The sequence below is a fragment of the Melospiza melodia genome, chromosome 15 (assembly GCF_035770615.1).
Source record: "Melospiza melodia melodia isolate bMelMel2 chromosome 15, bMelMel2.pri, whole genome shotgun sequence".
NCBI classification, from domain to species: domain Eukaryota; kingdom Metazoa; phylum Chordata; class Aves; order Passeriformes; family Passerellidae; genus Melospiza; species Melospiza melodia.
In genome coordinates this window covers 20922023-20935500 of record NC_086208.1, presented here as the reverse complement: position 1 = coordinate 20935500, position 13478 = coordinate 20922023, and positions in this window count along the sequence as shown.

Genomic DNA, 13478 nt, shown 5'->3' with positions numbered 1-13478 from the left:
CTCCCTTCACTTGTCCTAACATGCCCTTGGACAAGATTGCTTTTCCCTCCACTATTTGTTAAAGCTGGCCCAAAAACTCCCAATCTGCTACACTCCCATCTCCAGGCCAAAGCCCCCGACTTATCTTTTGGATGATGAGTGATGGCAATCCACGTTGGTCCTGAAATGAGTCTGCCTCCGAGGGCCCCTGATAGCCTGTTAGCCTCTTGGTCAGCTACAATAAAGAAAACCAAAACAAAAGTATGAGTCGCGAATTATGGGGGACATATCCCAGCCAGTCAGCTACTTGCCCTCTCCTGAGTGTGCCTGGCTCCCTCAGGCTCCAGCTGCATCCTGATTCCAATGCTGTGGCCTGCATTAGGGGTGGCACCTGGGTAAGAAAAAGGCAAAGTTAAATGGCATTGCTGTGAGTGCAGTGGATGACCTTGTGTGCTGCGAGACATGGGAATGCCTCTGCTAGGCTTCTGAACAGCCTTGTGTGAGGGGGCCCTCAAATAAACACCCTTTCTCACCCTGCTGCCTGCAAACCCCCTCCCAAGACCTCCTACCTGGATACCTGATCACCCTCCCTCTCCCAGTCACAATCCTAAATCACCTGAACCTTCAATCTCAAACATCATCCTTGACACTGGGCAGATCTCTCTTGCGACATGATCCATCTGCTGAAAAATTGTTGTTCTTGAGAGCTGAGCAATAAGAACCACTTCTCTCCGCTGCTCACCTTGGCTGCTGGTATCCAGATTCATTTCCTAAAAAGAAAGACAAAGAACAGAGCTGTAACACAGTCACCATACACACTTCTGCTGCAGAGACAAATGGGGCCTCACCTGCTCGGGGCAACCCCCTCAACAGGATGGGGCCCTCTGGCACAGATTCAATCCATCTCAATCTGAAAAAAAAGATAGGGCAAGAGCCAAACTGTTGCAGGATAACTGAGGAGCTCCAGATATCCTGTGTCCATCTACAAATCCCACCTAGAGTCCAACTACACCCCACATTACACATTCCAAGTCCCCGGGATTTCTACTATTGCACCAGGCTATGCAGCAGGGCAGAGCAGCTCCAGCACAAATGTGTGCTGACACCCGTGACGCAGGACAGACAGGACATGACAAACAAAGCACACAACACACAGACAGAAATCTACCGGCAAAGAAAATGGTCGCAAGGACTGATAGAATGCAAAAGGACATGACCGAGTTGAAACTGATGGTGAGCTGATGAAGCTCAGAGAACCCTGGAGGAAGAAGATGCTAACTGAAGGATTTATTCCAAGAACAGCAAAACCAGATGCCTAAGAATCCTATGGTCGGAATCCTCTGCCTGCCCTCACATTCTTACAAGTCCTAATCCACCATAATGGATCCAGGTGAGCATAGCTGTCCGGACAGCTCAAAACAAGACCTGACAAGACACCTGACTGGATGCTTCCAAAGAGAGAAGAGAGTCTGATGCCTGTCTGAACTCCCCAGTCAAAAGTTTTGTGGCCGGGCTGCCAGGCCAAGGAACGCAGAGATCACAGATGCTAACAAGGATGCCAGGGTTTCTGACAGGGCCCCCTAAGGTAAAACACATGGCATACACAAACAACACATAATGCACAACAGACAAGTGACACGAGACACACCGGGACTGCTCTGCCCTGCGCACCGCAGCACTGGGATCAAAAGTGAGACGTGGCTTTTATGGGGCCTAAGGGGCCACTTCATGAACACCCCCCACCTCCAAATCGGACTCAAAAACCCCTCCCAGTAATTCCCAAACCAGCACCGTGCCTTCATCCCCTCGGTGGGTCACAGCCCTGTACTTATCTCGCAGACATCTGGGGATGCCAGTCTGTCTCAGGTGCATAGAAAGGCCACCTCGTGAGCTGGGAAGGTCCTGCTGGCACCGGGCTGGTGTCTCTCAGACAGCTACATTAAAGAGAACCAAACATCAGAGCCTGACCTTGGCACCGCATCGGCCAAAACCCCACCACTCTGCTACTCACCGCGCTCCTAAGAAGGCCCGGCACCTCCTAACCCTGACCCTCTGCCACACCTGCAATGCATCTGCACCTGAAAGAAAGTTAGAACATATGTCAAACACCACCAGGATAACTCAAAAGCTGCAAACACCTTATATCAATCTAGGAAGAGCATCTAGAGCTCAAGTACATCCCACATTACAAATTCCAACTCCCCAGGGCTTGTCCTATTGCAGCAGGCTACACGGCAGGGCAGAACAGCTCCGGCACAAATATGTGCAGACACCCGTGACACGGAACGTGACAAACAGGGGAACGAGAAACACGAGACATCATGCTTGTGGTGAGGGCCTCTAAGGGGAGAAGGCAAAAGGCATGCCAAAGACACACTAGGAAACACGGCACAGTGGACAACATGACGCAGACCGGAGCTGTTCTGCGCTGCCCGCCTGAAAGCTGCCATCCAAAGTAGAGCCTCTCCCTTTAGCTGTCCTAAGAGGCCCTTGGACAACATTGCCTTTCCCTCTGCTCATTTTTAAATCTGGCCCAAGAACTCCAAATCTGCTACTCTCCCATCTCCAGGCCGTGGCCCCCGACTTATCTTTTCAATGATGGGTGATGGGAATCCATGTTGCACCTGAAATAAGTCTGCCTCCGAGGGCCTCGTAATGGCCTGCGTGCCTCTTGGTCAGCTACAATAAAGAAAACCAAAACCAAAGTGTGAGTCCAGAGTTATGTGGGCCAAATCCCAGCAAGGCAGCTACTTGCCCTCTCCTGAGTGGGCCTGGCTCCCTCAGGCTCCAGCTTCATCCTGACTCCAAGGCTGCGGCCTTTATTCAGAATGGCAACTGGGTTAAACAAAGGGAATGTCGAATGGCATTCCTGTGACTGCAGTGGATGAACTTGTGTGAGAAAGACGTGAAAATGCCCCTGCTATGCATCTGAAAACCTTGGGTGGGGGAGCCCTCAAATAAACACCCTTTCACACCCTGCTGCCTACAAACACCCCCCCCCAAGAACTCCCAACTGGATACCTGCTCACCCTCTCTTCACCTACTCTCAATTCTCAAATCCCCTGAAGCCCCAATCGCACGCATCTTCTTGGACACAGGGACGATCCCTCTTATGACATGATTAATCTGCTGAAAAATATACTGGAGTTGACACACCCTAGAATCTGTGAAAGCTGCCCTCCTACTAAAAACAATAGAAGAAAAAAAAAAAAAAAAACAAACACAAGAACAAAACCAGAAACTACAAACGTACTTTACCCCCCCTAAACACAAAACTGAAAACCACAAACCTAAATACTCCCTGTATTCCACGGCGTTTTCTTCACTGTATTTCCCAAGCCTCTGTTACTTTGTCTAAAGGCCCAGAAACACCTGCTGAAAATGAGCTGAGATAAGCTAAAAGAGACTCTTCACTGAAATGAGAGGAGAGCTCTTACCCCAGCAGTTCCCAGGAAGGGAATGAAGGCCCTCAGCCAAGGCTGGGGTTAATATACCCCTGATAGTGCCCGCCTCTTGTTCCCATGATGCCCTGGAAAAGGGAGGGGACTAATCCCACCGGGTATAAAAGCCCTCAGAAGAGCTGCAGCAGTTTGGCTCCTCTGACTCAGATTCAAGAGGAGCAAAGGGCTTGTTAAAGAAGAAAGCTCTTCATAGAAAAAACAGTGCTTTCTATTTTCACAGCGACTACTTGCAGCAGAAGAACAAAAAACTGGTAAGACTTTAAACTTTTTCTTAAGGTTACATACATAGATACAGTGGGTGATATGCTGCTGCCTTACATAATTAGTCTTTGGTAATTGCTAAGTAGAACATCATGTAGGACAAAGTAGGGTGGAGAAGAATGATAAAGACATAAATAGTCTAAGTCTCATTGGGACTCCTAATTAGGCCTAACTGCATTAGAAATAAAAATGAGAAAAAAAAACCTCCTGGGTGGCTTATGTGTTAAGTACACGCCGGGCTCGCTCTTCTCTAAGATACCTGCTCCAAAGGCACGGAAAAAAAGTGGCCAGAAATGAATACTTAAATCCTAAAAATGCTGAAAAAGACACAGCTTCCTTCAAGTGAACCCATAAAAGTTAGACAGCGGGGCAGTTAGGTCCACTGAAACTGATAACATGACAAATAAACTGATTCTACCCTATAATTCGTTCTCCAAAAATATTGTGAAACGAAGGGTTCTCCTCAATTTAAATCCCTCAAGCAATGAAAAAACAGAATTTTTTCTGTCAATCAAAACCCTTAACAACGAGGGACAGCTGGGGAAGGTTTGCAGGAGGCACTTAAGACTCACAAAGCCACCTGACTTTGGGGTGGTGACGGCTTGTGTCTGTGAGACGTCTGGCGCGAGGCACGTTTTTCAGCAAGCGGCCGGCCGCTCTGGTCCGTAGACCTCTGAACAACAGTGCTGGCCCTTTTCCCTAGCAATGACAGCTAACTAACTCAGGTTCGAGATGGCAATTTGCAACAGGCACTTGGCACTACCAAAGTACCTTGAGGTGTCCCTGGTGCCAGCTGGAATCTGGAAGGCATACTTCACAAAATAGAATTTCGGCAGACACCGCACCGCTCCGGGCTACAGGCCCGTGAACGCGAACACCGGCCCTTTCCCCTGGCAAACGAAACTCACCTGCCCGGGTTAGTTCAGAGGAGGCGCTTGGGACTGACTACGCGGCCTGATTTTGCAGAGGTGCCGGTGTGGGCTTGAGAGGCATCCTGTGCCATGCAAAATATGAGGAGCCGGCTGGGCACTCGTGGCGGCTGAGTCCTTACCAAAAATGCCACCCCGTTTCCTAGGTAAACAAAGCTAACCGTTCCGGGTTCCTGGTGTCCCTTTGCAGGAGGCGCTTGTTATTGTTAATGCAGCCTGAGTGTTCCCTGCTGCCGGCTTGGGTCTGCAAGGTATCTGGCGCAATGCGGAATTTTAGGAGCCAAACAGCCGCTCCAGGCTGCGGGCACCCAAACACCAAAGCAAGGTCTTTTCCCTGGAAAGAAAATGCAACAGACTACGTTCCCGATGGCAGATTGCGGGAGCGCCTTAAGACGCTCAAACCAGCCTGACCTGCAAGTTGTGCCAGCTTACGACCTTGAAGCATCCTGTGCAATAGGGAATTTCAACGGGCAGCGGAACATGCTGGGCCTGAGGTGCCTGAAAAAAAATGCTGACCCCTTGCCCTGGGAAACGACGCTCAACGGCGCAGGGTCCTGATGGCAGACTCCGGGAGACGCTGGGAGCTGTCAAAGTAGCCTGACTTTGCAGTGGTGGCGGCTAGAGTCCGGGAGGCAACCTCTGCAATGCAGAAGTTCAGCAGGCGGTGGGCCTCTCCGGACAACTGGCCCCTCAACACGGAGACCGGCCTTTTCCCCTATCGATCCACACTCACCGGATCACGTTCCAGATGGCAGATTACAGAAGCCACTTAGCGCTGTGAAAGCAGCTAGAGTTGGAACTGATTCCACCTGAGGTCTAGGGGGCACCTGCGCAAGGCAAAAGGTCGGTAGGCGGACGGCCCCTAGGACCTGAACGCAATAGGCAGCCCTTTACACAGGGAAGTGTAACTCACCGGCGGAGGTTCCTGATGGCAGACGGCAGGAGACGCGTGCTGAGGAAAAAGCAGCTGGAGTTGGAACTCGTGCCACCTTGGCTCGAAGAGGCATATTTGGCAATACAGAAATTTCAGCAGGCAGCCAGCAACTCCGGGCAAGGCCTCCTGAACACCAATGCCGGCCCTTTCCCAGAAGAAGACAACTCAGCATCCCAGGTTCCTGATGGAATATTGCTGGAGCCATTTGGGACCCTCGAACGAGACTGACTGTACGGTGGTGCCAGCTTGGGTCTGGGAGCCATCCTGCGCAATGCAGAATTTTAGCCGGCTGATGGCCACGAAGGGCCCCTGGGCCCTGAATGTGAACACCAGCCCTTTTCTCAGGTAAGCGTGACTCAGCTGCCAGGTTCCTGATGGGAGATAGGAGACACGTGCCGAGGCCAAAGCAGCTGGTACTGGGACAGGGGCCAACTGGGTCTGGGAGGCAGATTGGGAAATGCAGAAGTTCAGAAGGCAAACAGCCGGCCACTCCGGGCCAAACGCCCCTGAACACTAATGCTGACCCTTTTCCCAGGTAAAGAAAACCGAGCAACCCGGGTTCCTGATTTCAAATTGCTGGAGGCGCTTGGGAGTCTCAAACCGTCTCGACTCGGCACCTATGGCAACTTGGATCTGGGAGGCATCCTGCGCAATGCGGAATTTCAGGAGCTAGCCGTCCACTAAGGGCCCCCGGCCCCTGAACAGGAACGCCAGCCCATTTCTCAGGGAAGCGTTACTCAGCCACCCGGGTTCCTGATGGCAGATGGCAGGAGACACGTGCCGAGGGAAAAGGAGCTGGACTTGGAACTGGTGCCGGCTTGGGTCTGGGAGGCACATTTGGCAATGCAGAATTTCAGCAGGCAGTCAGCCGCTCGAGGCAAGACCTCCTGAACAACGCCAGCCCTGTCCCAGAAGAAGAAAACTCAGCAGCCCAGGTTCCTGATGGAATATTGCTGGAGCTATTTGGGACCCTGAAACCAGCCTGACTAGGCAGCGGTGGCAGCTTGGGTCCGGGAGGGATCCTGCGCAATACAGAATTTCACCAGACAGCCGTCCACAAAGGGCCCCTGCGCCCTGGACACAAATGCCACCCGTTACCCCAGGTAAGTGTAACTCACCAGCTCGGGTTCTTCATGGAAGATTGCTGGGGACATTCTGAACCTTCAAACCAGCCTGACTTTGCGGTGCAGGCAGCTAGGGTCTGGGAGGCATACTGTGCGATGCAGAATTTCAGATGGCAGACAGCCAGCCCCTCTGGACCAGAGGCTCCTAAACACTAGTGCTGTCCCTTTTCCCAGGTAAGCAAAACTCAGCCCCCCAGGTTCCTTGTTGCAGATTAGTGGAGGCACTTGGGACTCTCAAATGAGCTCGACGCGAGTGAGGTGGCAGCTTTGGTCGGGGAGGCATCCTGAGCGATGCAGAACTTCAGCAGGCAGACAGCCGGCTGCTCCGGGCCACGGGATCCTTAAAATTAGTCCTGTCCCTTTTCCCAGATAAGGAAAACTCAGCCACCCAAGTTCCTGGTGGCATATTGTTCGAGGCGCTTGGGACTCTCAAAAAGATCAACTAGGCACAGGTGGCAGCTTGGGGCTGGGACGCATCCAGACCAATGCAGAATTTCAGGACACAGCAGGCCACTACGGGCCACTAAGGGCCCGGGACACCAATGCTGCCCATTACACAGGGAAGTGTAACTCAGCAGCTCAGGTTCCTGAAGGAAGATTGCTGGAGCCACTTGGGACTCCCAAACCAGGTTGACTTTGCGGTGGTGGCAGCTGGGGTGCGGGAGGCATCCTGCCCAATGTGGAATTTCACCAGGCGGCCGGCCGCTAAGGGCCCCTGGGCACTGGACAAAAATGCCGCCCGTTACGCAGGGAAATGTAACCCAGCCACCTGGGTTCCTGATGGCAGATGGCAGGAGACACGTGCCGAGGACAAAGCAGCTGGAGTTGGAACTGGTGCCGGCTTCGGTCTGGGAGGCACGTTTGGCAAAGCAGAAATATCAGCAGGCAGCCAGCCAATCCAGTCAGGGCCTCCTGAACACAAATGCCAGCCCTGTCCCAGAAGAAGAAAACTCAGCACCCCAAGTTCCTGATGGGAGATTGCTGAAGCCATTTGGGAGCCTCAAAGCCTCCTCACTCTGCAGCGGTGGCAGCTTGGGTCAGGGTGGCATCCTGCGTAATGCAGAAATTCAGCACACAGCAGGTCACTAAGGGCCCCTGGGCCCTGAAAAAAGATGCTGCCCTTTACACAGGGAAGTGTAACTCACCAGCTCAGGTTCTTGATGGCAGATTTTTGGGCCCATTTGGGACCCTCAAACCAGCCTGACTCTGCGGTGGAGGCACCTTGGTCCGGCAGGCATCCTGCGCAATGCGGAATTTCAGCAGGCAGACAGCCACTCCAGGCAAGACCTCCGGAACACCACTGCCAGCCCTTTCCCAGAAGAAGAAAACTCAGCAGCCCAGGTTCCTGATGGCATATTGCTGTAGGAGCTTGGGAGTCTCAAACAAGTTCGACTCAGGTGAGGTGGCAGCCTGGGTCTGGGAGGGATCCTGCGCATTGCAGAATTTCAGAATGCAACCGGCCACTAAAGGCCCCTGGGCCCGGTATACCAATAATGCCCTTTACACAGGGAAGTGGAACTCACCAGCTCCGGTTCCTGATGTCAGATTGGTGGAGCCATTTGGGACCCTCAAACCAGCCTGACTTTTAGGTGGTGGCAGCTTGGGTCTGGGAGGCATCCTGTGCAATGTGAAATTTCAGCAGCCATCCGGCCACTCCTGTCCCCAGCCTCCTGAAGACACATGCTGACCCTTTACCCAGGTGAGCAAAACTCAACCCCCAGGTTCCTAGTTGCAGATTGGTGGAGGCGCTTGGGACTCTCAAACCAGCTCGACTCGGCTGAGGTGGCAGATTGGGTCTGGGAGGCATCCTGCGCAATGTGGAATTTCAGAAGTCAGCCGGCCACTAAGGGCCCCTGGGCCCTGAAAACCAAAGCCGCCCTTTACACAGGGAAGTGTAACTCGCCAGCACAGGTTCCTGATGGCAGATTGCTGGAGTTACTTGGGACTCTCAAACCAGCCTGACTTTACGGTGGGGGCAGCTTGGGTCTGGGAGGCATCCTGCGCAATCTTAAATTTCAGAAGGCAGCCGGCCCCTCCGGTCCCCAGGCTCCTGAACAGTCATGCTGACCCTTTCCTCAGGTAAGCAAAAGTCAGGAGCCCAAGTTCCTGGTGGCATATTCCTCGAGGCGCTTGGGACTCTCAATCGAGCTCAACTCGGCTGTTGCAGCAGCTTGGGTCTGGGAGGCATCCTGCGCAATGTGGAATTTCAGAAGTCAGCCGGCCACTAAGAGCCCCCAGGCCCTGAAAACCAAAGCCGCCCTTTACACAGGGAAGTGTAACTCACCAGCTCAGGTTCCTGATGGCAGATTGCTGGGCCCATTTGGGACCTTCAAACCAGCCTGACTTTGCGGTGGTGGCAGCTTTGGTCGGGGAGGCATCCTGCGCAGTCTTAAATTTCAGAAGACAGGCGGCCCCTCCGGTCCCCAGGCTCCTGAACAGTCATGCTGACCCTTTCCCCAGGTAAGCAAAAGTCAGCAGCCCAAGTTCCTGGTGGCATATTCCTCGAGGCACTTGGGACTCTCAAACAAGCTCGACTCAGCTGAGGTGGCAGCTTGGATCCGGGAGGCATCCTGCGCAATGGAGAACTTCAGCAGGCAGACGGCCGGCCACTCAGACCACAGGCCCCTGATCATTAGGGCTGACCCTTTCCCCACGTAAGCAAAAGTCAGCAGCCCAAGTTCCTGGTGGCAGATTGCTCAAGGCGCTTGGGACCCTCAAATGAGCTTGACTCAGGTGAGGTGGCAGCTTGGCTCTGGGAGGAATCCTGCGCCATGTGAAATTTCAGCAGGCAGCCGGCCACTCCAGGCCGCAGGTTCCTGAAAACTAATGCTGCCCCTTACCCAGGTAAGAAAACCTCAGCCCCCCATGTTCCTAGTTGCAGATTGGTGGAGGCGCTTGGGACTCTCAAACGAGCTCGACTCGGCTGAGGTGGCAGCTTGGCTCTGAAAGGCAGCCTGCGCAATGCAGAATTTCAGCAGACAGCCGGTCACTAAGGGCCCCTGAGTCCTCAACACCAATGCTGCCCTTTATACAGGTAAGTGTAACTCACCAGCTCAGGTTCCTGATGGCAGATTGCTGGACACATTTGGGGGCCCTCAAAGCAGCCTGACTCTCCAGTGCTGGCAGCTTGGGTCTGGGAGGCATACTGCGCAATGCAGAATTTCAGCAGGCAGACGGCTGGCCACTCCGGGCCACAGGCTCCTGAACACTAGTCCTGTCCCTTTTCTCAGGTAAGCAAAACTCAGCCGCCCAGGTTCCTTGTTGCAGATTGCTGGTGGTACTTGGGACTCTCAAATGAGCTCGATTTGGCTGAGGTGGCAGCTTACATCTAGGAGGCATCCTGTGCAAGGCAGAATATCAGAAGTCACACAGACAGCCACTCCGGGCCACCGGCTCTCTAAAACTAATGCTGACCCTTTGCCCAGGTAAGCAAAACTCAGCCCCCCAGGTTCCTTGTTGCAGATTGATGGAGCTGCTTGGGACTCTCAAACGAGCTCGTCTCAGGTGAGGTGGCAGCTTGGGTCTGGGAGGCATCCAGGTGTTCCCCCCGACCCTGTGAGAAGCTCTCGCAGTCCTTCCATGAGACAGTGCCGGGAGCGGCCCATAAACCCCTCCACTCAGCAACTCCATGCAAAAGGGAGCTGAGGCAAAGCCTCCCCCTAAAACAGCCTCGCCCCGGCAGGAGCCGCCCCCTCATCATCCTCACACTCACACCTGGGCTGCTCTGAGCCCCCATCATCCTAACAGCTCATACCTGGGCTGCTCCCAGCCCCCATCATCCTCACACTCACACCTGGGCTGCTCCGAGCCCCCATCATATATTTTTCATATTTATATTCACATGTATATTTAGAATTTATATTACTGTATAATAAAAATTATATTATATATTGCATCTCTTCATGTTACTTACATAGATTTCTATTTCTATTTCTATTCATAGTTTGGTATTATATAATAAATATATAGAGATATAAAGATATATTTCTGTATGTCGATTTACATTTCTATAGTACTTATATTATTTAAAATAAAACCCCTGCCTCTAATGACATAAAAAGCTAAGACACCCCTTTCTTTAAAACACATTTAAAAGTTTAAAAATAATTTTGTTTGTCATAATTCTATTCACATCTATATTTGTAATTTTCATTTGTTATATTTATAGATATTATATATATTGGAGAGAATACCTTTTTATATAATAATAGATACATTCTTTTGACACAATATATTTCTTTTACTTATATAAATATATATTAAATATTTATTGATATCGACATATATCTGATATATTTGCATTTCTAGTTTTATATTTTTTATGAAATCTCCAGCCCATACCCCAATAAAAGCCAAACAATCCCCAATTCATTTAAACTGTATTTAAACATAAATCCTGTCACAGCTGCGTTGCTCAGCAGTGCCCCAAGCTAATCTGACACTTGTTCATCTCCTGGACCTGAATCTGAACCCGCTCACCTTGATCGCACCTGGCAGAACCATTTTCGTACCTTTTTCTGGCATGTCTTGTTTTTGTTTTTTTTTGTCTTGAGTTTTTGTGCCCTTTATTGCCTCTCTTTCTTGCCTTGTTTCTTGGGGCTTTTACTCCCTTTTTCCTTGATTTTTTTCTGGCATTTCTTGGGGTTTTTTCTTCGTTTCTTCTTGCCCATTTTGGTGTTTATTCTGGTTTTTCCTTGCCCCCCTTGGGTTTTTTTTTTCAGTTTGTTTTTTTTTTTTTTTTTCCTTCCCCATCTTGGTTTTTTGTTGTGATTTTGTTTCTTGCCCATCTTGGGGTTTTTCTCTGGTCTGTTTTCAGGGATTTTTCTTGCCCATCTTGGTTTTCTTCTGTGGGTTTGTTTTTTGTTGTTTTTTTTTTTCTTTTCTTTTTCTTTTTTTTCCCCCTAGGTTTCTCCTTGCCCTCCTTGTTTTTGGTTTTTTTTGTCTGTCTTCCTTCCTTCTTTCTTCCTTTCAGTTCCTTTCCTTGTTTTCTTTTTTTCTTTCCCTGTATTTCTAATCTTGGTTTTCATTTCTAGCTTTAGAATAAAAAAGCAGCAGTAGAAACTTTCAGGCTATCTGGGATTAAAAAAACTCCAAAATGAAAATGATTTAAAGAAAACTATTTATTTCCTGGGAACCTGAAATTTTCTACTGCTGCACGTGACATAGAGCGTTTATTCCTTCTTATAGATAGTTGATATTTCATACTTACTTTATACAGCGCTCCCTGCTGTCTGCACAGGCGCACTGCAGGCACAGCGGTGCGGCGACGTTGAGTTCTGTTTAATGAAACTCGGCTTGGTTCAGCTTGGTTCGGCTCTTAGTCGAAACTCATTTAAGTTCGGCTCTTCGGAACAATTCGCACAGTAACGCTTTCGGCACCTTTTACGACAGTCGCGCTTTACGACACCTTTTACGACAGTCGCGCTTTACTGCACCTTTTACGACAGTCGCGCTTTACGGCACATTTTACGACAGTCGCGCTTTACGGCACATTTTACAACAGTCGCGCTTTACGGCACATTTTACAACAGTCGCGCTTTACGACAGTCGCGCTTTACAGCCGTATTTACGACAGTCGCGCTTTACGGCACCTTTTACGACAGTCGCCCTTTACGGCAGTCTTCACGACAGTCGCGCTTTACGGCAGTCTTTACGAGAGTCGCGCTTTACGACACCTTTTACGACAGTCGCGCTTTACGGCAGTCTTTACGACAGTCGCGCTTTACGGCACCTTTTACGACAGTCGCGCTTTACGGCACCTTTTACGACAGTCGCCCTTTACGGCAGTCTTTACGACAGTCGCGCTTTACGGCACCTTTTACGACAGTCGCCCTTTACGGCAGTCTTTACGACAGTCGCGCTTTACGGCACCTTTTACGACAGTCGCGCTTTACGGCACCTTTTACGACAGTCGCCCTTTACGGCAGTCTTTACGACAGTCGCGCTTTACGGCAGTCTTTACGACAGTCGCGCTTTACGGCAGTCTTTACGACAGTCGCGCTTTACGGCACCTTTTACGACAGTCGCGCTTTACGGCACCTTTTACGACAGTCGCGCTTTACGGCACCTTTTACGACAGTCGCGCTTTACGGCAGTCTTTACGACAGTCGCGCTTTACGGCACCTTTTACGACAGTCGTGCTTTACGGCATCTTTTACGACAGTTTTTTTTCTTGCCCAGTTTGGAGTTTTTCCTGGGTTTTTTTGCCAGTCTTGCGGGGTTTTTTCCAGGTTTATTCTTGCCCATCTTGAATTTTTTTTTCTGGGTTTTTTTCTGGGTTTTTTCTTGCCCATCTTGGTGGTTTTTTTCCTTTTTTTTTTTCTTGGCTTTTTCAGGTTTTTTTCTGGTCCATCTTGCTTCTTTTCTTGCCCATCTTGGGGGGATTTTCTGTGATTTTTCTGGGTTTTTTGAGGATCTTCTCCTTGCCCATCTTGGTTTTTTTTTTTTGCGTTTTTTTCCTGCCAGTCTGGGGTTTTTGTTCTTGGTTTCTTTCTGGGTTTTTCCTTGCCCATCTTGGGATTTTTTTTCCGTTTTTTTTTCCTGGTTTATTTTTCCTGGTTTTTCCTGGTCCATCTTGTGGGGGTTTTTTGGGATTCTTCTTGCCCATCTTGAGGTTTTTTCCTGGTTTTCTGTGGGTGTTTTCTGCGTTTTTTCTTGCCCATCTTGGGGTTTTTTTCTGGGTATTCTCGCCCATGTTTGGTTTTTTTCCTTGGTTTTTTCTGGGTTTTCCTTGCCCACCTTCGGAGTTCTTCCGGTTTCTTTTTCCTGTTTTTTTTTTTTTTTTTTTTTT